This window comes from Sparus aurata, unplaced genomic scaffold, assembly GCF_900880675.1.
Source record: "Sparus aurata unplaced genomic scaffold, fSpaAur1.1, whole genome shotgun sequence".
Classification (NCBI taxonomy): Eukaryota; Metazoa; Chordata; class Actinopteri; order Spariformes; family Sparidae; genus Sparus; species Sparus aurata.
The window spans coordinates 87,007-108,829 of record NW_022045148.1 but is presented as its reverse complement, the minus strand read 5'-3'; the positions used below and the strand labels follow the sequence as shown (position 1 = coordinate 108,829).

General features: G+C 40.6%; 1 pseudogene; it reads left to right on the top strand.

Annotated features, from left to right (window-relative positions):
* Nucleotides 1-2,840: 2,840 nt before the first annotated feature.
* LOC115578006 (NACHT, LRR and PYD domains-containing protein 12-like) lies at nt 2,841-21,491 on the top strand (annotated as a pseudogene).
* Nucleotides 21,492-21,823: the final 332 nt, after the last annotated feature.

Sequence of the window (21,823 nt, the reverse complement as noted above, 5' to 3'; positions counted from 1 at the left end):
TTTGCTATGGGCGTAGGCAGAGGCTATCAAGTTATATTGTGGGACATTTTTTTATAATTTTAACCTTTTTTTTTAAAATAAATTGTCATTTATAAGTCTCTGCTTGAATAGCTTAAGCACACCCTTTATCCCCATTCATGGTGTCTGGTGAATTCAGCATAAAAAAGTGATGAATAATGTTCCTGTTGTTTGGCTGGCGAGAACTGTGAAACTGGCCATTTAAATTAAGGATCCAGAGCTTCTTTGGCAGCTGCTCAGAAAACATCTCTCCATGATCTGATTTGTATGCACTACTTAAATGCCAAAAGGAGCACTTATGGGCAACAGTACACTTTTAAGTATACCGCACTATTGAACCCCTAAAGAACAAACACTTCTCATGCCTCGTCGTTGTGCTTACTATACCAAGTATCTCAGAATCCCTCCAATGTGTCACACTGAAAGTTCAAACACTCCTTTTTAGAGTTGATTTGAGGGTTATTTATGAAGCTTTTACACTGACCCAAATTATGAAATATACTAGTATTCCCTGTTAGCCTTACTTTCCGCATTTTTTAAATTCACAATGCAAAAAGTAGCACCACTTTTTATGTGTTTTAAATGTACAAGCAGATAACTTTAAACACACAAGATTAAACATGGAAAGATATTACTAATGCCAAATTAATGTATTGCTTAACTAGAAAGGCAGTAGAGTGCATACCTCCGCCAAAGCCCAACGGTCTCCTTTGTACTCCCTCACCAGCCACCTAAATACTAAATACTTTTTTCATCTACTGGTGGACGTTTCTAAGAGAAATAACTTTTTGAAGTAATTTTATGTGCCTTAGAATGCACATACGCAATGCCAACCATCACCTGCATAATTACAATAGGTATCATTTGTTGCTAATATATTTTTTGTGGTTCCAAATAAGAGCAGGCTTATATTTTTGCTTGCATGAAAACACGAAAAGAGTTCAAGGGAATTTGGACGGTGGGATTAATTTTCGAATATACAGTATAACCTTATTAAGTTATTTGTTTACACACGTTAAAAGAACCGGGTGCAAGGTTTTTTATGCATTTAAAAGTTTACCTCTGTTTAATATTTCTAACTGCATCTGTCAGGGAACTCCACCAAGAATGACTCCAGTGTGTTATCGTCAAATTCCTACTTCATGGCTGCGAGTTTCATAAAACACCGACATCACATCACTGGTGCAGTGTAGGATCTCCATTAGTCATCATGAATCTGAAATCCTGCACCGATTTCAGAGTGTTTTTAGTCAAATGTGAACTTCTTCGGAGTGATTTAGAGATTCTTGACGAATGCTGGCCCAGATCTGAGATGTGATAAGCTTATCAAGTTTTTTAATAATACAGTATTAACTTTCAGAATGGTTTGGCTTCGAAGATTTGTTACATGTTTCTTACACTTGTGACTTTGTTCCTGCTGACCAGTTTTCATTCAGCAGTTTAAATGATCTGCTAATCAGATGGTAAATGGACTTTGCATTTCTTGCATCTCAGAGCGCTTTACAACACTTGTACATTCACCCATTCATACACTGATGGCAGAGGCTGCCATGCTGCTCATCATGAGCAATTTGGGTTTCACTTTACCTCCTCAAGGATACTTTGATGTGCAGGAGGAACCAACCCAGAGAGCCTTCCATATTCTGGATGACCTACTCTACCTCCTGAGCCACAGCCGCCGCAGTTCTGGTGGCAGATGGTGGCTGTTGGTGCAGTTTTGTAGCTTGTAGAAGTAGTAGTGAAGAAGGCTGTTTATTTGATTTTATGCTCTAACATTTTATGTCTGTTTGGAGAAAACCTTCGAATAAAATGATAAATAAAATGATCCTTTACTTGCAGTAAAGTCTGTTTTTATGAACAAGCCCCAACCAGCTCTAAGTATCCCAGTGGCAGTGTGACTTCTTCATTCCTTCTCATTCCTCACTCCTCGCTGTTCCTTCTCTGCACCCTCGCATGTCAGCACTTCCTTTAAGCACTTTAGGCACTAAAACTGAAAAAATAAAAATAATAATTTGTCCTGTGTTTGCCAATGTGGTGTTAGTAAATGGCTCTGTTGTGTGAGACTAAACACAAACCCTGTATATTTATTATATTTATTTTGCTGGCTATAATTTCAAGCAAGGTATATTGAAAGAATGATTTTATTTTATTTTTTTACCCCATTTTCAAGGATGATTATCTGATTATGAAACCATAGGCAAAAACACAACAGACAGACACCATTTTAATTAAAACCCTTACTTATTTAAAAAAATGTTGGGATTAGGGTGATAACATTTTTTTTTTTTACCACAAACTATCTGGCACACAGATAACCTAAGGCCAGAGAGCACTGTATCACATATGTTCCACTTAGATTGTACAAGTAGTGTGCGCCTTACTAAAAGGGGATGTACAATGTGTACAGTGCACAGAGGGTAGTGGAGTGGATTTGGATTACCAAAACAATAGTGACACTGTCAGTAAACTCAAAGTAATAAGTGGGATCTCGAGTCAAAGGGCTCCGGAGGATACACTGAGTTGTCTGGGTTCAGCTGTAGAAAGTTGTGGGACATCCAACAGTGTTTATAAGTTAAGTATGCCTTGACGGAAGCTAGACAACTGGGGTTGGAGGTTTTGAGTGGGACATAAAGCCGATCGTGACCAGCATAACAGTGAAACTGTTGTGGCGAAAGCGGTTTTGACATTACGGAAGCATGTAGATCGTGATTAATATAAGACCCATTCTGTATGAGGAACTTAAGGCAGTCTTGCTAGAGGAACAAACAATACATGAGGAACTTCCAGGTTCCTTCTCTTTTCTCTATAATTTGCCCTGGCAAATATACCTCCTCCTGTCAGGAGGTATAACACAACACAGATCCAAGCCCTCGACCTCAAGAAGGCATTTCATGCTCAGACCTCCGTCTGGAAAGGTAGGTATTGTTTTTTTACTTATTGCCTTTGCGGACTAACCTGCAAGGAGTGTTTACGATAGGCTTGGATGTCAGATCCCATGCAGAATCATAGCTTTCTTTAGAAGATACTATAGACGGGTTTGGTCATCATTCACATCCAATTTTGATTCCAGTCATTAAAATTCAGAACAAGGTAACAGAAAGGCAAGGATTAGGCAGCATTCGGAATGGGATTTTGTGCATTTGAACACTGTAACTTTTTCTTGTGTCATTTTGGGAAATGACACAAGAAAAATTGCTGAGAGTGGTATGAGAAGATTGATGGCTCAGGTGGTAGAGCGGGTCAGTCTATGTTCGGAGGGGCGGCAGTTTGATCCCCGCTCGGCCAACTGCATCATGGTTGTTGTGTCCTTGGGCAAGACACTTCACCCACCTTGCCTTGTGTGAATGTGTATGACTGCTGTATGTTTGAGGTGGTGGTCGGAGGGGCCGTAGGCGCTGAATGGCAGCCACACTTCCGTCAGCCTGCCCCAGGGCAGCTGTGGCTTCTATCGTAGTTTACCACCACCAGTATGACTGTGTGTGAATGAGCGACTTTGGGTCATTGAAAAAGCGCTATATAAATAAAATGAAATAATACCACATAGCTCAACCAAACACTCAAGAGTGGAAACGGGGAAACAGCTACCCTCGCTCTGAAAGTAACAAAAGCTGCCTACCTGACCTCACCAATAAACATGTTATATCTTACTTGTTTAATCTGTACACAAATGAAAGTCAACTGGAGAACTGGGAAGTCATACTACACCTGTAAACCCCAATTCACCACTTTACTCTTTGGTCAAATGTTCAATCAAGTGAAAAATTTGATTTTTTTTTTATTTGCCTCCATGATCAGCATGTAGCTTTCTAAATATGGTTCTAAAAATGATTGCACTGTCTTGCTGCCCTAAGATGCACAGTAAGATCCTGGAATAACTTACTTCCAGTCATGTTTCTGGAGCCATACACCGATGATAGAATAACCTGTATTAAGCAGTATTAACTTTTCAGAATGGTTTGGCTTCGAAGATTTGTTACATGATTCTAATATTTCCATCCGAATTATTCAAAAAAGTTTAAGCTGGGCAATGTTTTCAATTTATAATCCATTTTTCATGCTGTAGGATTCACAGGAGAAATGCTTTCTTCATTCTTGCACACTGCTTTCCTACCATTTATTGTGCCAAGCGGAATCCTTAAAGCTCAGAACATTTGTTTGGTGTTACTACTGGTGGTTTGAGTCAGTGGTATTCTAACTGGGGTCAAGGGTCTGGCTGTTAGTTAATAGTCAAACATTTTGTTCATGGTCATGCATGAGGAATGTTTTGTTTGTGAGTTAAGTGAAAGTCCTCTAAGTTGATAAACGTATCTTGATACTGGTTCCCTTTCTGTAACAGTGCATTAATGATTAATATTGTAAGGGAGTTAACAGTGGTTAAGTTTGTCCAACCTGGCCCGTGTACTTTGCGGCCATTTGATATTTTATTAGTTTTTATTTCCTTTAACATATTCATTATTTCTTGTATAGTGTAGATATGGTGGTTACAGTTAAACAAACAGATACACTTTCATCTTTATACTGACAAAACTATCATTTATTTGTTTGATATGTGTGGTATTGAATACTTGTTTTTTATTTTCATACTTTTATGAAGTTATTTTACATTGGCTGTTTAGATTTTTATGTGTGACCCTCTCACACAGCTTTAATTTCAAGGTGACTACAACTATATGGAAGCAGGCTACAAACTCTTCAGAGTCACCATTCAAGCCTACAGGTGGTCAGTATTCAATTCTAACGATTTTAAGTGTAACCTCGATTTAGCAAAAAGTGGGCTATGTTATTTAAAAGTAACTAAATACTATGATTATGTTATTTTCGCCATTCTTTTGTAAAGTCTCTTTATAGACTAACTATTAAAATAGCTGGACTAACTGTTTCGTAAATACACACATCATCAATCAGTGGTAACAAGTTTAGTTTCTATACATTAATACCAGAGTTGGTTCATGTGCCCATACTAGTAGTATAGCTTTAATAGTATATATCATACATCTGAGTATAAACTGATCTTAATGATTGTACCCTTCTCGTCGTCTGGTACCAAGGTTAATTGGTATTGCAGCGAAAGGAAACCATGGCAACACCTGCAGAGCTGCTGGCAACCTTAAAGGATTTGGCAGATGGAGAGTTTAAAGAGTTCAAATGGTTCCTGCAGCAGGCTGACATCTTAGAAGGCTTCCCAGCGATTCCAAAGAGCCATTTATTGAATGCAGACAGGCTGGACACAGTGGATGAAATCACTGACACCTATGACAAAAATGCAGTGGAGGTCACCATCAAAGTTTTGAAGGAAATCAAAAAGAATGACTTGGTGCAGCGTTTATCAAATATCAACTCATCATCCAAAGGTAAGTACGATTAAATTAAACAAATCCAGTAAGGTAAGAAGAGTATGGAGCCCATCTGGGGACATTTGAGAAAATGTAATAATGTAGTTCAATAATGTCTTTTCCTCATTGTCTTAATTGAAAAATAATAATAATAGTCTTACATTATAAACGTATGCCAAGAGTAAGAGCCACTGGTGTGTTCATGTGAGCAGAAAACAGCTTCAGCAACATTACAAATAGGGTCCCAGCACATATTTCGAGGCATCAAACATTTGATATCATTGCCGGATTTCTTGGAATAGATAAACAATTACCGAGTGCAGTAGAGTTCCGCAGCTCAATGATGATCATTACTGCGGGACTCTACTGCTCTCGGTAATCAACTCACAGGGCTTCCCCACAGCAAGGAAGGCTTCTCGGGTGGTGAGTTTCATTTTTATTTTACGGCAACTATATCAAATGTTTGATGCCTCGAAATATGTGCTGGAACCCTATTTCTAATGTTGCTGAAGTTTGGTGGTGTTCTGAGCATTAATGTGGCTTTTTGATGGCGGTTTTATATTTGGGCCCATTTACTTCAATGTAATGTTGTCGTGCGGTCGTTTCTGAGGATGCTAAAACTATGTTAGCTAGCGGTCTGCAAACTTTATCTCTCGAGAGGGAGTCTAACACAGTTTCACGGTGTGTTAGACCATGGATTAAATTTACACTGGAATATCCCTTTAAGCAAGGTGACACACCCAGGTAATTCCTATGGGGCACAAGGCCTCACCAAACTTCATACATTGTTTCTTTGGCTAGCTGTTGGGAATACAAATGTGAATATACGTCAGTGTTGATTGTGTCCATTTATCTGGAAATATTGCATAACTCCATTTGTATATCTGTTGTTTATTCTTTCAGAGGCTCTCACTGATTGTCAGCGCAAACTCAAGTTTGACCTGAGGAAAAAGTTTCAGCATTTGTTTGTTCAGTCTACAAAATCTGGGAAGCAGATGTTGATGAATGAGATCTACACTGAGCTCCATATCACAGATGAAAATTTGGAACGCACCGTCACTATAGGAAACTTACTTGAACTCTTACCTGGTCAAGATGGATCACTTAGATCATTAATGATGAAAGGAGTGTCTGGTATTGGGAAAACAGTCACAACACAGAAGTTTGCCCTGGATTGGGCTGAAGACAAAGTTAACAGCAATACACTGTTCATATTTCCATTCACTTTCCGAGAGTTGAATTTGCTGAAGGGGAAGAAATACTGCTGGCTGGATCTAATTCATCACTTCTTTGCTGACACCAAAGGAGCAGGAACATGCAGTTTCGACAAATTCCCGTCTTTGTTTATCCTTGATGGTCTGGATGAGTGTCAACTTGCTTTGGACTTCCACAACAACGAGATCCTGACTGATGTCACAGACTCAGCTTCAGTGGATGTGCTGCTGACAAACCTCATCATGGGGAAACTGTTCCCGTCTGCCCAAGTCTGGATAACCACAACTCCTGAGGCAGCCGGTCGAATCCCTCGAGAGTCCATTGACATGGTGACAGAGGTGAGAGGATTCTCTCATCCAAAGCAGGAAGAGTACATCAGGAAGAGATTCAGGAATAAGGAACTGGCCAGCAGAATCATTTCCCATATCAAGACATCACGAAGCCTGCACATCATGTGCAACATCCCTGTCTTCTGTTGGATCACTGCCACAGTTCTGGAAGATATGTTGAAAACAGATGACAGAGGAGAGCTTCCCAAGACTCTGACTGAGATGTACATACACTTCCTGCTAGTTCAGTCCAAACTGGCAAATGTCAAACATCATGGAAGATCTGAGACAGATCCAATCTGGAGCACAGAGACCAGAACAATGATTCTGTCCCTGGGGAAACTGGCTTTTGAGCAGCTACAGAAAGGAAACCTGATCTTCTACGAAGAAAATCTAGTGGAGTGTGGCATTGACATTGGGGCCGCTTCCAAGTACTCAGAAGTAATCTCAGAGATCTTTAAAGAGGATTGAGGGCTGCACCAGGACAGGCAATTCTCCTTTGTCCATTTGAGCTTTCAGGAGTTCCTGGCTACTATTCATGTCATAGTGTCTTTCATTAACTCAGGTATCAACCTCTTGTCTGAAGAACAATCAACCTCCAAACAGTCTGTGCTCACCACAGAGCAATCAGCAGTAAGCCAACTCTACCAGTCAGCAGTCAACAAGGCTATGCAGAGTTCAAATGGACACTTGGACTTGTTCCTCCGCTTTCTCAGTGGTCTCTCACTACAAAACAATCAAGAACTACTCCAAGACCTACTGAAACAATCAGGAAGTAGCCTACAGAGCAATCAAGACACAGTCCAGTATATCAAACAGAAGATCAGGGAGAATCCCTGTCCAGAGCGATGCATCAACCTCTTTCACTGTCTGAATGAGTTGAAGGATCAGTCTCTAGTTGAGGAGATCCAACAGTACCTCAGTTCAGGATGTTTTTCCTCAAACAAACTATCTCCTGCTCAGTGGTCAGCTCTGGTCTTCATCTTACTGTCATCAGAGAATGAGTTTGAGGTGTTAGACCTGAAGAAATTCTCTGCTTCAGAGAAAGGTTTTCTGAGATTGCAGCCAGTGGTTCAGGCTTCCTGTCTAGCTATGTGGGTTTGCAATTTAGCACAGATTAAATACTGTAGTATTATGTTCTATTTTTAGGTTCTTGCTCACTCTTTCATTGGTTATGACATCTTTAGGCTGAGTGGCTGTAATCTGTCTTGGAGAAGCTGTGAAGCTCTGGCCTCAGTTCTTGGCTCCAAGTCTTCTAATCTGAGAGAACTGGACCTGAGTTACAACCCTGCGGTGAATCAAAGTTTCAAGGAGCTCACAAGGGGGTTGACGGATCCACAATGTAAACTGGAGACTCTCAGGTCTGTTTGCTTTATTGACGAAATAACATTTTACTTCTGTTTGTTAAGGTTTTGTAGGTATTTAAAATATATTGTTACACTTTATAGACTTTTTAGCAATGATAATGGTGTGACTCCAAGGGTGTATTATCTGAAATATTATCTGCCGTGATTTATGTAACAGGTGTTCAGCATCCTCAAAGGACAAGTCACTATTTAATCGGGCTGCAATGATTTACTGAAAATCACGACAAAAAAATGCTGTTAATGCTGCGAGACTGTGACAATATCTACCAACCTGTCATGTGGCTATTTTGCTTAAAAGTTAATGGATCTAACAAGCAAAATTAGTTTGAATGCATTCAATATTCTGGCCATGTCATTGAATTGTTCTGTTTAGTTGATTACCTTCTCTATGGGCACATTACGGACATGATGCAGTCGCCAGAGCTGATTGTGGCCGTTCTAGTCATTACTCGTGTTTCAACCGGCTGCACCATGGCACGTCTCAGCAGTGTCTATGCTCTACTCCACGGTAACAGCGAGAAAAACATGTCTACCCATAAACAAGACAACCACTCAATATACAGATGGGAAAAAATAACGTGTCTGTTACACTGACACTTTTTGTGGCCCTGGTCCACTGCTGGACAACAAAAGCGAGGGATATCGGTGGGATATGTGGATGTGCCTGTTCTTTGCTATCCTCCTGTGTTACACCACCTGTGTGCCCTGGAACATCAAGAGGGAGGAAGGGATTCCTACTAGTTGCTGTTTTGTTTTGCAATTGTAAATTCCAATGGCTTATTTTCACACATGCGGAAGTCAGAGCCCACTACTTTTATTATGCTGTAGAAGGAAAGCAGAAGGACCTTAAGTCAAAAGTAAAAACTAAATAAATGTTGTACACATGATATTTATTATTAAAGAACATTGTTCAGGTCATCTTTTTCTTTTCTTTTTTAATTAATATTGTGATGATTTCGTACAGTGAGTTTTTGGTATCCTTACATCCATACTATTTAAAAATCACCTGATGTGTCATCTAGAACCAAAATGTTTCGGTTTTCTATCCTAATAATTCAGTGATCCCCTGGCTTCTTATTTTTTTTCCAGATTGAAATAATCTTACATACAACATTTAGATTACATTTAGATCAACAGGTACCACAAAGGTTTCCCCTTTAGTTGGTTATGGAGTGTTTCCTCAGCAAAGGTGTCTTTGGAGACACGTTCTTTTGCATTTCTGCCACTTCCCCCATCCTTGTGTCTTTTCTGTTTCATTTGATTTAGCTCATTGACAGTGTACTCCTGTCTAAAAATAAATATAGTCATGTGAGTATGATCAAGGTGAAATCACTTGGATCTTGGGTAACTTGACGTGCCAGGTGGTTTGTTACACAGAGGGACTGGGTAGGGGACACCAGAACCTGTTTGGAAAAATCCCGGTCAAAAAATACTCTGCAGGTGATTGGACGAACCATCTGTCTGTCACCAACTGTCACAAGCTACCTTTAGCCAATCAGATCGACAGTAGGACAGGGCTACCATCAGCATAGCCAGCCAAGCTAGTATCAAAGTCACCCAGATGACATGACATCTTTTCTGTTAAAAAAGCCAAGTGTTATGTTCTTTCCTCTATTGTTCTGATATAACTGATGCTATAGCAGCTTCTACATTAAACTGGTCATCACATCTCAACCATGCCTGTAGCTGCTAGTAGTTCCTCATTGGTTACCTTTTGATCTGAATTACTGTTTGTTCGACGAAAGCCTGCCCTACAGGATGTATTTGCGAGATTACGTATTCCTATGATCTGCAAATCCAGCTGCTTTGCAAGGTTTGGAGCAGAAAGCTATCAAGTATGCCCAGAAGTATGAAGGCAGTGAAAGTCAGCGCCCTATATGTAAATAAAAATAAAATTGCCCATCTTCATCTTTTATTCTTCTTCAGGCTAAGTAGCTGTGAACTGAGACCCGAGAGTTTGGAAGCTCTGTCTACAGTCCTCAGTTGCCAGTCTTCCAGTCTTAGAAGGCTGGACCTTACTAACAACTGTCTGAGGGATTCAGGTGTGGAGCTGCTCTCTGCGGGATTGGAGAGTCCACACTGTAGACTGGAAACCCTCAGGTCAGCCAACCCCATGATTAAACACTTAAATGTGTTTGAAGCCACCATGCCACGTCATTTTAAAATGTGATATTTGTCTCTAACACTTCCTACTTTTTAGATTGATTGGCTGTGGACTGACATGGAAGAGCTGCGATGCTGTGGCCTTTTTCCTTAACTCCCAGTCGTCTTGTCTGAAACAGCTGGACCTTAGTATGAACAAACTGCAGGATTCAGGAGTGCAGGTGTTCAGTGCTGGACTGGAGAGTCCACACAGTAAACTGGAAACTCTCAGGTCAGCAGGTTTCTCAAAAGCTTCTCATTTGGCTGCCATGTTAAAAAAGGGATGTAAGGAGGATGGAAAGATACTCAAATGCACCAAGATGCATGTGCAGCTGTCACAGCTACTAAAAGAAAGAACAGTGTTTAGTCATGTAGTGTGTAGAGTGTGCCATCATTTCTCAAGAAGCAATACCAAACAGTTTTTTTGCTGGTTTACTTTTAGTTTTTTGTGATACATTTTTTTTTGACACCATTCATTCAATACAGGTATAATAATCTTGAATGCCGAGGCAGCTGGTGACGTAAAGAGGTCAGCTTGAGGTGGCTCTGTTACCACTAGTTGAAATGGGTACAGCGCCACCTATCGTACCAGGGTATGACATGCTTCGGCCCAATAATCCAATTTTCTCACCGGCATGTATACTTGGATAATTGCAATCGTCTGGTTGAGTAGCATAGTCGAACTATGGCTGTAATCCAACTAAGCTGTGCATGTAAACGCACTGACTGATACAGAGTAGCTATCTGAAGGTATGAAAAGTCCTTCCCCCTCCAATTTTCCTCTGTTTAGCACAGAAGTTTAATTTAGAATCATCATTAAGAAACAAAACAATTGGGTCAATAGGGATTTGATGGCCAATCATATCAGATATAATTGAGGTTGTTTCATCCCAAAAGTCATGCACCATTTCACATTACCGGACCACATGTAAGAATCCCCCATGATTAAGTATGGCTAAGTGAAAACAATTCACTGGTGAGATGAGGAAAGAAATTTTCATCAAACCCTGAGGGTGCATATACAGAAACAAAAGCAATTTTCATTGCCTCTTATCGTGGTACATATATAGGATATCCTGCTTGTTTGGTTTTTACTGGTTTTATCTTTTGTGAAGGAGCATTTTCCATAAAGTAAAACAATGGAGTCCGTGTTTTAGTGCTTTCACTATAGGAAGTGGCAGTCTTATGATATTAATTTTAAAAACTGTTAACATCTATTCTGACTCTTGAATGGGGGCCGCATCAATATTCTTCTGTCTTAAATAGTATTTGTTGGTTTATCAATCTTTTAAATATCACAACTTTAATTTTCAGGATTTTTGTTTATAACTCCTTCCTCTTCAGGATAAGTGCGTGTGACCTGTCAGGAAAAAGCTGTGAAGCTCTGGCCTCGGTTCTCACCCTCCAGACCTCCAGCTTGCGAGTGCTGGACTTGACCAACAACAGTCTAGAGGATTCAGGAGCGAAGTTCCTTTCTGCAGGACTGCAGAGTCCACACTGTACCCTGGAATGTCTCAGGTCAGCAGAGTGACATGTGCGGTATCTTTAAAGATGGTCGTATCTTTTTTAAAAAAGGTTTTACAATAATATCTTGAATAATTGTGTATGATGACCCACCCTGTTTTTATATCATCATCATTTATTCTTATCCAGGTTGAGTCACTGTCTGCTGTCAGAGAGAAGTTGTGAATCTCTGGCCTCAGCTCTTACCTCTCAGCCCTCCAGTTTGAAAGAGTTGGACCTGAGTACCAATGACCTGCTGGACTCAGGAGTGAAGTTTCTTTCTGCTGGACTTGAGAGTCCTCAGTGTAGACTGGAAACTCTCAGGTTAGATTGCCATGGACACACAAAGCATCTGTCACACACATCACTGTTCATAAGTTTGGAATCACCTGTTACACTGCTGCTTTCCCTCTTTTCTTCAATAATAATAATTAATTAATATAGAAGAAAACTATAATTCTGACACCAAATGTACTACATGGCCCAGAGTTACTTAAAACCTGACCATCACAGCCATATCATCTTGTTGGACATCTAATCCTAAAACCAATTCAGTTTGCTCAAATCAATTCAGTTTAAGACTCAAAGTCAGGCCGATCTGGCAAGTTTAAAACCAGTATGAGGTGTGAGCATATGTTAAGAAGGAAAGAGAGCCAGCTGGATAGTTGAATGTTACAGCGTGGAGTCTGGACAAAATGTGATCAAGCAGCATTATGGACTAATGTGTTGAGCTTACAAAGTCAGGCCCCAAGTAAAATTCAGTTTCCAAGTCAAAGTACCAAGTAGCAGCAGTTCAAAATCCCTGGGCTAGGGGTGCTACTGCTGGTGCCATGACCAAATCCTGAAGGCCTATTGAAGAAGACTGTTTCTTTTGGCGAGGGAATAGCCATCATCAGCTACCAGGACCACCATCTCTGGCCTGCTAGCAATGGCAGACTGGGAGCTGAAAGTTGACAAGGAACCAACTTAAGTTCCCAGAAACAGTTGCCAAAACAATCCCAATGACAGACATTGTGCTTATCTACGAAGCATTGTGCTGAAAGCCTCAAAGCAAGGCATTCAGTTGCTGGACACCCTGGCTGCATGAGCACAATGTGGCAGAGCTCAAGGAGGAGGGGGGTCACATGGGAGAATTTGGGTAGATTGAAAACAAGGCACACTGTAGCATTCCGGATACACTGCAGCATCCAGCTGAGAGCGAATTGCAGTAGTCCAGGTGGGAGATGACCAGTGCTTGGATCAGGAGTTGTGTAGCGTCCTTTGTGAGGAAAGACCAGATACCGTGGGCAGATCTGCTGGATAGGGCCACAGAAGTGATGTTGGGGGCACGCAACAGTCCATCGTCCGGGATTACGCCCATGTTCCTCGCAGTTGACGAAGGCGATACCATGACATCCTCGATAGTGACTGATAGGTCCATGCGTGGGCAGTCTTTCCCTGGGATGCCAGATATTCTGAGATGCGTGTTGCAACGAGGGTGTTGGAGGAGGATGGGGGAAAATAGAGGGACAGTTGGGTGTCATCTGCACAACAGTGGTAAGAGAATCCATGTGATGTGATTGCGAAGCCTAATGATCTAGTGCAGTGGTTCCCAACCTGGGGTCCGGGCCCCCCCTAGGGGGGCGCCAGAGATCGCAGGGGGGGCGCACAACTTTGTCTGCTCTGAGGTTACCAAAATTATATTTGTGCACATTAAATATATAAAATCCCAATAACACACCCAACTGGATAATCAAAAGTCTGTATAATCCAAATTGAACGTATTTTTGGTCCACATTTAAATTCATTAAGCTATTTATCACCAACACCCCCATGAGGTAGGCAGGTAGGTAGGTAAACTGTGTGTGTGTGTTTGTGTGTGATACATCTGATGACACAAAAAAGGAAGAAATGTATCTATATACATTGTAAACCAAGGAGAATACGAGCAAAAACCTACAACTGTTCTTTATTTTTGCAAGTAAAAGTTTGTAATTAATCACTTTATTCTTTCAGTGTATGCGGGTTGGGGTTGGGGGGGGGCTGGCTTGTCTTCGACACAGGCAAGGGGGGCTTCAAGGAAAAAAGGTTGGGAACCACTGATCTAGTGTATAGTGAAAACAGAAGTGGTTCTAATACTGATCCTTGAGGGACACCAGAATTTAGAAAGCTGGGTTTGGAAAAGGAGCCATTCTATATGACCTGAAAGGTGCGATTTTTCAGGTATGTGAACCATGTTAGAGCAGTGTCAGTATTGCTGAGTTCAGCCAAGGTGGAGAGGAGGATTTGTTTGACTGAAACGCAGGAGATAAGTCGAGGAGAATGATGAGTGAGATGAGGCTCTGGCAGCACTGATTGACTCAGTCACGGTGAGGAGGGCCGTCTCAGTGGATTGAGCAGTCCTGAAGCAGGATCACAACATCTTTCTATTAATTTCAGCATGCACAGCCACATTGTTTGCGTGACTGGTGTGTTTCATGCACGTGTCAAGCGAGGCTGCAGTGGCGTATAACCTAGAGATTCAGTCTGGCCTATTCTTACCGCGACACAAGCAGTTCTCTGCAAAAATAGATCTGAAAACGACATGTAGACAGTCATGTCAACATCACACCAATGTTATACTACAGTTTTAATGTCTTTTTCTGTAGAATATGTCACAGACGTTAGGAATGATCACTGATGGTGTGTATTGGTTCTTCACAAGAGGATACAAGCAACTTTATGACAAATTGCTTACCAGTCCTAAGTGACCCTAGATCAATTGACAATGAGGAGATACATGTCAGTGTTACAAGTAAAGAGGGAAATAATTCTCAGAAACATCAAACTGTCCCCCTTCTCCACTGGCTAAAAACAGAAATGCAGCTAATCCGTAACTGAATACATCTCACACTTGTTTTCCTTCTAAAAAAAAAATAAATAGACTCCCTATAAATCCACATATGGACTACTACTGTACTCACTTTTGTCCATTTTGAACATACACCAGACACCTTAACAATCAATCTAGGTCAGCCATATCACGTATATTTAAGATTGCACTCATTTGAGTGACAGGCAACATCAAATATATCTCCACCAAAAAAAATAAACCAAAGTGCATAGTATGGTACAGAATAGAATTAAAACAACATGGTATTGGTGGTATTTTATCAAGGCAATGTATTTCAAACTGCATCACTCAGTTTAGGTGAGCCATATCAGTTGAATTTCATTCATTTATCTAACAAATAACTTTAATTCCAAGTGCACCAACAAAACAAAAAAAACTGCATAGTATGCCTCTGAATAGACTTATAACAACATATCAGTGCATGGCACTTTATCAAGCCAAAACATTTCAAACAGCATTCAACAATAATGCCACATCAAGAAAACCATTAAGTGCATAATATGAGGTAAATAATATGTTAATTAGATCATACTGTTCAAAAATCAATTCACATTTCTTGCTTGACTAACATGCCTGTTACCTAGCATGTAGTTTGCCTGCATTTGCCACCTAATGAGAGAAATGGCATTTTTTTGACTTGGCAAGAGCAGTGAAGTCAGGTGTATATGTTGTCAGGGCAATGCGCAAGCAGTGTTGCAGATGCTGGTCAGTGAGGGATATGCGATTGTGAGTTTTAATGGCATTCATGTGAGAGAATGACGAATCACAAGTGTATGTTGAGCCAAACATTGTCAGAAGAAAAAGGGCCAGACCCCTTGAATGTGGAAATTTCTCTCGGCTGACTTCATGGGTCCAGAATTTTTCAAAACCTGCCTGCTGCAATGACTGTCGCAAGTCATCTGATGACTGAATGTCAATGAGTTCCAGTTGTAAAGACCCCTCATCCAGTGATGATACCAGCTCCTTTCCTTTCAATGCAAAGTCTGTCTCAACATTCACACAGAAAGGGTCCTTCACAAATCTCATCACTTCACTGGAGATGCTGAAATCCTCAAACCTAGTGGCAAAGTTATTTTTCAATGAGTCAATAAAGCCTGACATCATCTCTGTAATTTGCAGGCCAGATTTTCTCAATGTTGGGAAGTGGAGCATCTTGCCAGGACAAAGATCGGCAGAGAAGAGTGAGAGCTTTCTTTGAAAAGCATGAAGTCTCTCCACATGTTCTGCGACTGTTTTATCTCTGCCCTGCAACTCCATGTTGAGTTGGTTCAAATGGTGGAAAATGTCACTCAAAAAGCAAACAGCGGCATTAAACTCATCTTTTTCCATCAGAGACAGGAACTTGCCAGCTTTTTTCAAATTTGAAGAGCGGAGAAACACCAGAATCTCCTCTCTTAGTTCACAAAAACGTTTCAGGGCGTTTCCTTTGCTAAGCCACCTAATGTCATTGTGAATGAGCAAATCTTTATATTCAGCAGACATGTCAGTCAACACCTTGCGGAAAAGGCGGTGCTGTAAACTGGAGGTACAGCAGATAAAGTTTATAATGGCCATGACAGTCCATGGTCTCTTTTAACTCACCACTGAGCTTGGCACACATGAGGCTTTGGTGGATGAGGCAATGTAGAGATCTCACCTGCGGAGCCGCGGCTGCCATCCTCCCGGCGAGCCCCTGATCCCTGCCCGCCATCGAGGGCGCACTATCCGTCACCAACATGTTGACGCGCGCCAAATCCAAGTTGTTCTCCTCAAAGAATAAAGCAATTTTGGTGAAGAGAATCTCACCGGTAGTGTGCCCCTCCATGGGAATTAGTCAAGCAGATCCTCACGAAAACATTCCCCATCAAAAAATCGCACATAGAGGCACAGCTGTGCAACATCACTGTTATCAGTCGACTCATCCACGGCCAAAGACATCACCTCGGCCTTCCTCAGATTGTCCAAAAGCGCCTGGAAAATGTCCGATAATAATCCATAATGCTTTTTCGGGTTTTCTCATCTGTCACCACCTCCTCAATGGAAGCTAGCATACACTCCGTGACTGTCTCTGAGTCTGTAAACGCCTTTTTCTTTTTGCCCAATATCCATGCCACAATGCTGCAATTGCCCTCTCTTGATCCGTACAGGCCTGAAACAAAATGCAACGTCTTTGCTCACAACAAGATGTAGTTGTCATGTAGTCATGCGCTGTATGAGATTACCCATATGTAATAACCACACCTCACTCCAAGGGCCGGTACAAAATACCTCAGGGGCCTGGGGCCGCCAATTGAATAGCCCGGCCCTAGACCATTATTGACCCACAATGGTGGAACTACGCTCTAAATATTTTGGGATCCAGCTTTTTCTTTGGGTCCCTCTGCAGTTTACTCTGTGGTCAGATTGAATAGATATAAACATGTTGACAGTGGTAACCAGTAACCAGTGGTAAACATGTTCAAAAGAAAGAAAATATAGCATGTCGCCCACATATCATTACTGCTACATTAACCAGAAAATTGTTTGTGCAAAAAAATTATATTCATTGTCTTAGGTAAGACTGTTGAAACCAACAAAAGCAAGGTAAACTTGGCTTGGCTTAGGTGTGCTTTATGCTAATGTTAGCTGTACCAGGAGTGTTGCTGCCCCTGCAGCTCTTTTACTGGGTTCAGGGATTCTGTGCTTGTGGTACCCTGTTAGGGCCAGATCAGCAGTTCTTCAGCACAAGGGCTGTGTGCTCAAGAGTTATCAAGCAATATTATCATGATAAATGTAAACAATAAACATGGCTATCATTTATATTTACCGTATTATTATTATTATTATTATTATTATTATTATTAACATTATTATGTCAGTACCTTCTCTGCCATTCTTGTGCCTAGCTTACTATAGCTTTAGCAATACATTGGCCTATCCCTGAGGAACACTCTGGTCATATGCAATAAGTGCGAGCGCTAACTGGAGAGTTCATGCAGACAGAGAGGTAGTCTGTCCATTTGTTTCATATACACTGAATAAGACCATTGGATGGGCTTATTAGAGTCCTGCAACTGCCAGAGTTACTCATTTTTTCTCTTTTATTTGTCAGGAAATTTGGTTTATTGATTGTTGTCAGAATTTAAGAGATTTTCTACAATTATAACAAAAATGCTTTGAGAATAAGTTTCCAACCCTGATGACAGTATCAAACAACACATTTCTAGTTTTTCTAGCTTGTCATTTGGTAGTATTGTACACTTGACACTGATACAGCAATCTGTTCCTGTTTAAATCTGCAAAAGACATTTTCTTTTACCAGTGACTGGTGATTTGTCTGATTCTCATTCAACAGCTGCTCATAGGCATCTTTGTCTCGTTCTGCCCTTTTGATTGTCAGTCTATTTGAATCACTGTACAGCATTTGATTCTCCTTGTCCATGTATTTTTTTGTTGTTGTGGTTTTTGCAAACCATTCATACAATATAACATCTATTTACAAAGATGACTTTCTACAACCTCAAAGCATGAAAGACCATTCAAAAATATGGTAAACAACAAATAACTAACTGTGCATCAATGTTACTAGGCTGTCAGGCTGTCTGGTCACAGAGGAAGGCTGTTGTTCTCTGGCCTCAGCTCTGAGCTCCAACCCCTCCCATCTGAGAGAGCTGGACCTGAGCTACAATCATCCAGGAGACACAGGGGTGACACTCCTCTCTGCTGGACTGGAGGATCCACAGTGGAGACTGGAAACTCTAAAGTATGGCTCATTGAGGGCTGATAGCTCATGCCGAGAAATGTAAAACCTTAATTCAGATGTTACATGTAACAGTTATTGAGTGATTTTAAGTTGGGAACAACTTGGGAACAATCATTGGAAACCACCAGATATACCTTTGGGGAGAAAACAGGCAAATTGTAAAATTATTACTTATATACCGTGACTTTGGTGAACATTTTCTTTATTATAACTGATAGAAAGGTCTGCTTTTGCCTGATGAAGGATCTGTAATGCTCTTGTTTATACAGCCACAGACAATATTATTGTTTCCCTCAAGTGCAAAAACACAATGAAATTAGTAGAAACAAATAAATCCCAGAAAACAACAAAACCATAGAACAACATTTTGCAAAACACAACATCAAATCCAAAAACCCAACCATATGGTTTTGTGTTTTTTAAATGGTGTGTTCACTGTATTGCTGTTGTGCTTTAAGAAATGTAGTTGTGGTTTCTGTAATGTTGTTGGGTTTGTGGAACGCTGTTTCTTAGTGGTCATTGTGTCTGCACCTCAGGGCCTGAGCAGATTTGTTTTTGATCATTTTTCCATTCTTTCAGCATGGACCATGGTGGAGAGCAGAGGTTACAACGTGGCCTGCAGAAGTGTACGTATTTTAATGACTACCATTGACTATTAGCATATTGTCACATTACCAAGGTATCTATACAACATTACAGTTTAAGTGTATGTGTGCACTGTATATTGTTCACTAAACATCAGACTATAACGAGCATGTTCTGTAGCTTTATCGTGTCTTATTCTTTCCATCAGATCACTGTGAACTCACACTGGACCCAAACACAGCACACAGACGGCTTAAACTGTCTGAGGACCACAAACGAGTGGAATATGTGGAAGAAAAAGAGGAACAGTCTTATCCCTTTCATCCAGAGAGGTTTAATTGCTTCAAACAGCTGATGTGTAGAAACGCTTTGGCTGGTCGCTGTTACTGGGAAATCGAGATTAAGGGACTGGTTGACATCACAGTGACTTACAGGGGAATCAGCAGGAGAGGCCATGGTTATGATTGCAAATTTGGGAGGAATGACAAGTCCTGGAGTCTGCAGGTCTACAACTGGCCCGCTCTTTGCCACAATAACACAGAAACACAGATATGTTGCCCTCACAGTGAAAACAGTACAAAAGTAGCAGTGTATCTAGACTGGCCTGCTGGCTCTCTGTCCTTCTACAAAGTCGACTCTGACACACTGGCACACATCTACTCTGTCTACTCCAGATTCACTGAACCCCTTTACCCTGGGTTTGGCTTTGAGCGTTCGTCTGGTGGGGCGAGTTTGTCACTGTCTCTGTGTCAGGAAGATGATTGAACAGAATCCGTGAGTGAATCAGTGAGTGCAGAATTCTGATGTTATTAGGGGTGTTATCTGCTCTAAATCTCCAGAAGAACTGTTTCAGATATAACAAATCCAGTTCAGGGTGACTTTCAGGGGTGTTAATTTGCATCAGCAGTAAGTTAATACAGCTCCACTATAGACAAGAAACAGTGAAAGATGATTCAGTGAGATAAAACAATTGATTATTATATATACACAGAAAGATAAACTGAGTCCAGCAGAAGAATGGGGAACTATACCTCTTACAATCAAAATAACTAAACTTGGGTAATTACTTATTATAAATACATTACAGGGCTTTTGCAGAAAAAAAAATGATGACCATAAATATTTCAAAAACTAGGGTTTCAAGTATCAGGTGAGCTAGTGCTGGAGGTAATGATACAGCAAATAACACAGCATCACATGGGTTTAAGACTAATGTTACAAGATAAAGCAGATAAGTTAAATCAATATAGGTAACTGTCACACCGCGGTGAGGGTCATCCTGTCTTGGGTTTTCTGTCTTGTGAATTTCATGTTTTATTTTGAAAAATAACTCCCCTCTCGTTTCAGGTCACTTGCCCTTCTTTCTGTGTCACCGGTCTGATGTCTCCCCTAATCCCTGATTGTTCTCATCTGTGCTCCCTCCCCTGATGTGTATATAGTCTGTGTCTTCCCCTGTCTCGTTGCCAGAGTATGTCGTCCTGCGTGTACCTCAAGCCCTTGTCACAGCCATTGTTTCCAAGACCAAGAGTGTGTTTGCATTCTCGATTCCTTTTTCTCGATTCTCGTTTTTTCCTCAGAAGAGTGATTCCTTATTTTGTAACTTTTTCCAGCTCAGAGTGAAGCTAGGTTTTCTTTGCTGTTGATTTTCCTCCCTTGGAGCATTTTCTGTTATTTTGTATTTTGGTTGTTGTTTGATTCGCTCCTCTGGAGCGCTTTCTGTTCTTTGTTATTAGATATATCAGTGGAGAGTAATCTTTTGTAGCCCCTGTATCCTCCCTTTTGGAGCGTTCTTTGTTGCTTAAATTTCATAGTTAGTCCTCATCAGAGTAGATCAGTTTTCGCCTTTTCTATTTTTCCCTCCATTTGGAGCGCCTTCTGTTTTGTTTTTTTGTGTTCTCCTCGCCTTGTCCGCCTTCCCCTTTCCCCTTTTCATGTTACTGCTTTATGTAGAGTTTCATAGCCATTGGTTTGTCACTCATCTCTCAGGAGAAACTCAGGTGTTCAGAATAAAATCTTGGTTTAACTGTTCTCGCCCTGCTTCTGAGTCCTCCTTCCAGCCTAGGCCTGACAGGTAACGTGTTATTTCGTAGATTGATGTCCAGTAAAAACTGTTGATGCTGAGTTCCAGTTGTTTGTCCTCAGTTATGGTCTTGTACTGTTATAAAGATATATTATGAAAGATTTCTGTACTAAAATGTCTAAAAATTATTAGATGTTTGTTGCATGTTTCTTTCTCCAAAAACCAAAACTATTCTGTCCACTTATATTCTATTTCTTACCTTTTAATTATTTTGTTTATTTTTCACTATTGTTACTGTTTTTTAAAATACTACTGTCCTTTTGCTGCTGTGACGAAGAAATTTCCCCGTCTGTCAGACAATAAAGGAATACCGATTCTGTAAAAAATTGCATAAAATTGCAACTTTTTTGACCAACAAACCCTAAACGTTAAAAAAGGAATTTGTTTCTATGCGATTTTATACATTTAAATATGTAACATGGCCTCATGAAGCCAAAACATACCAAATCAATTTTGTCTATATCAGCCAAAATCCAAATCACATTGCCTCAGTGGGCTTCACAATCTGTACAGTGAGCGACATTGAACCCTCTATCCTTAGACCCCTTCAAGTGAGGAAAAACCTGCTATATAGAGAAAAAAAAACAAAAAAAACTTTTAACAGTGGAAAGATGGAAGAAACCTCAGGATGAGCCACAGAGGAGGGATCCCTCTCGCA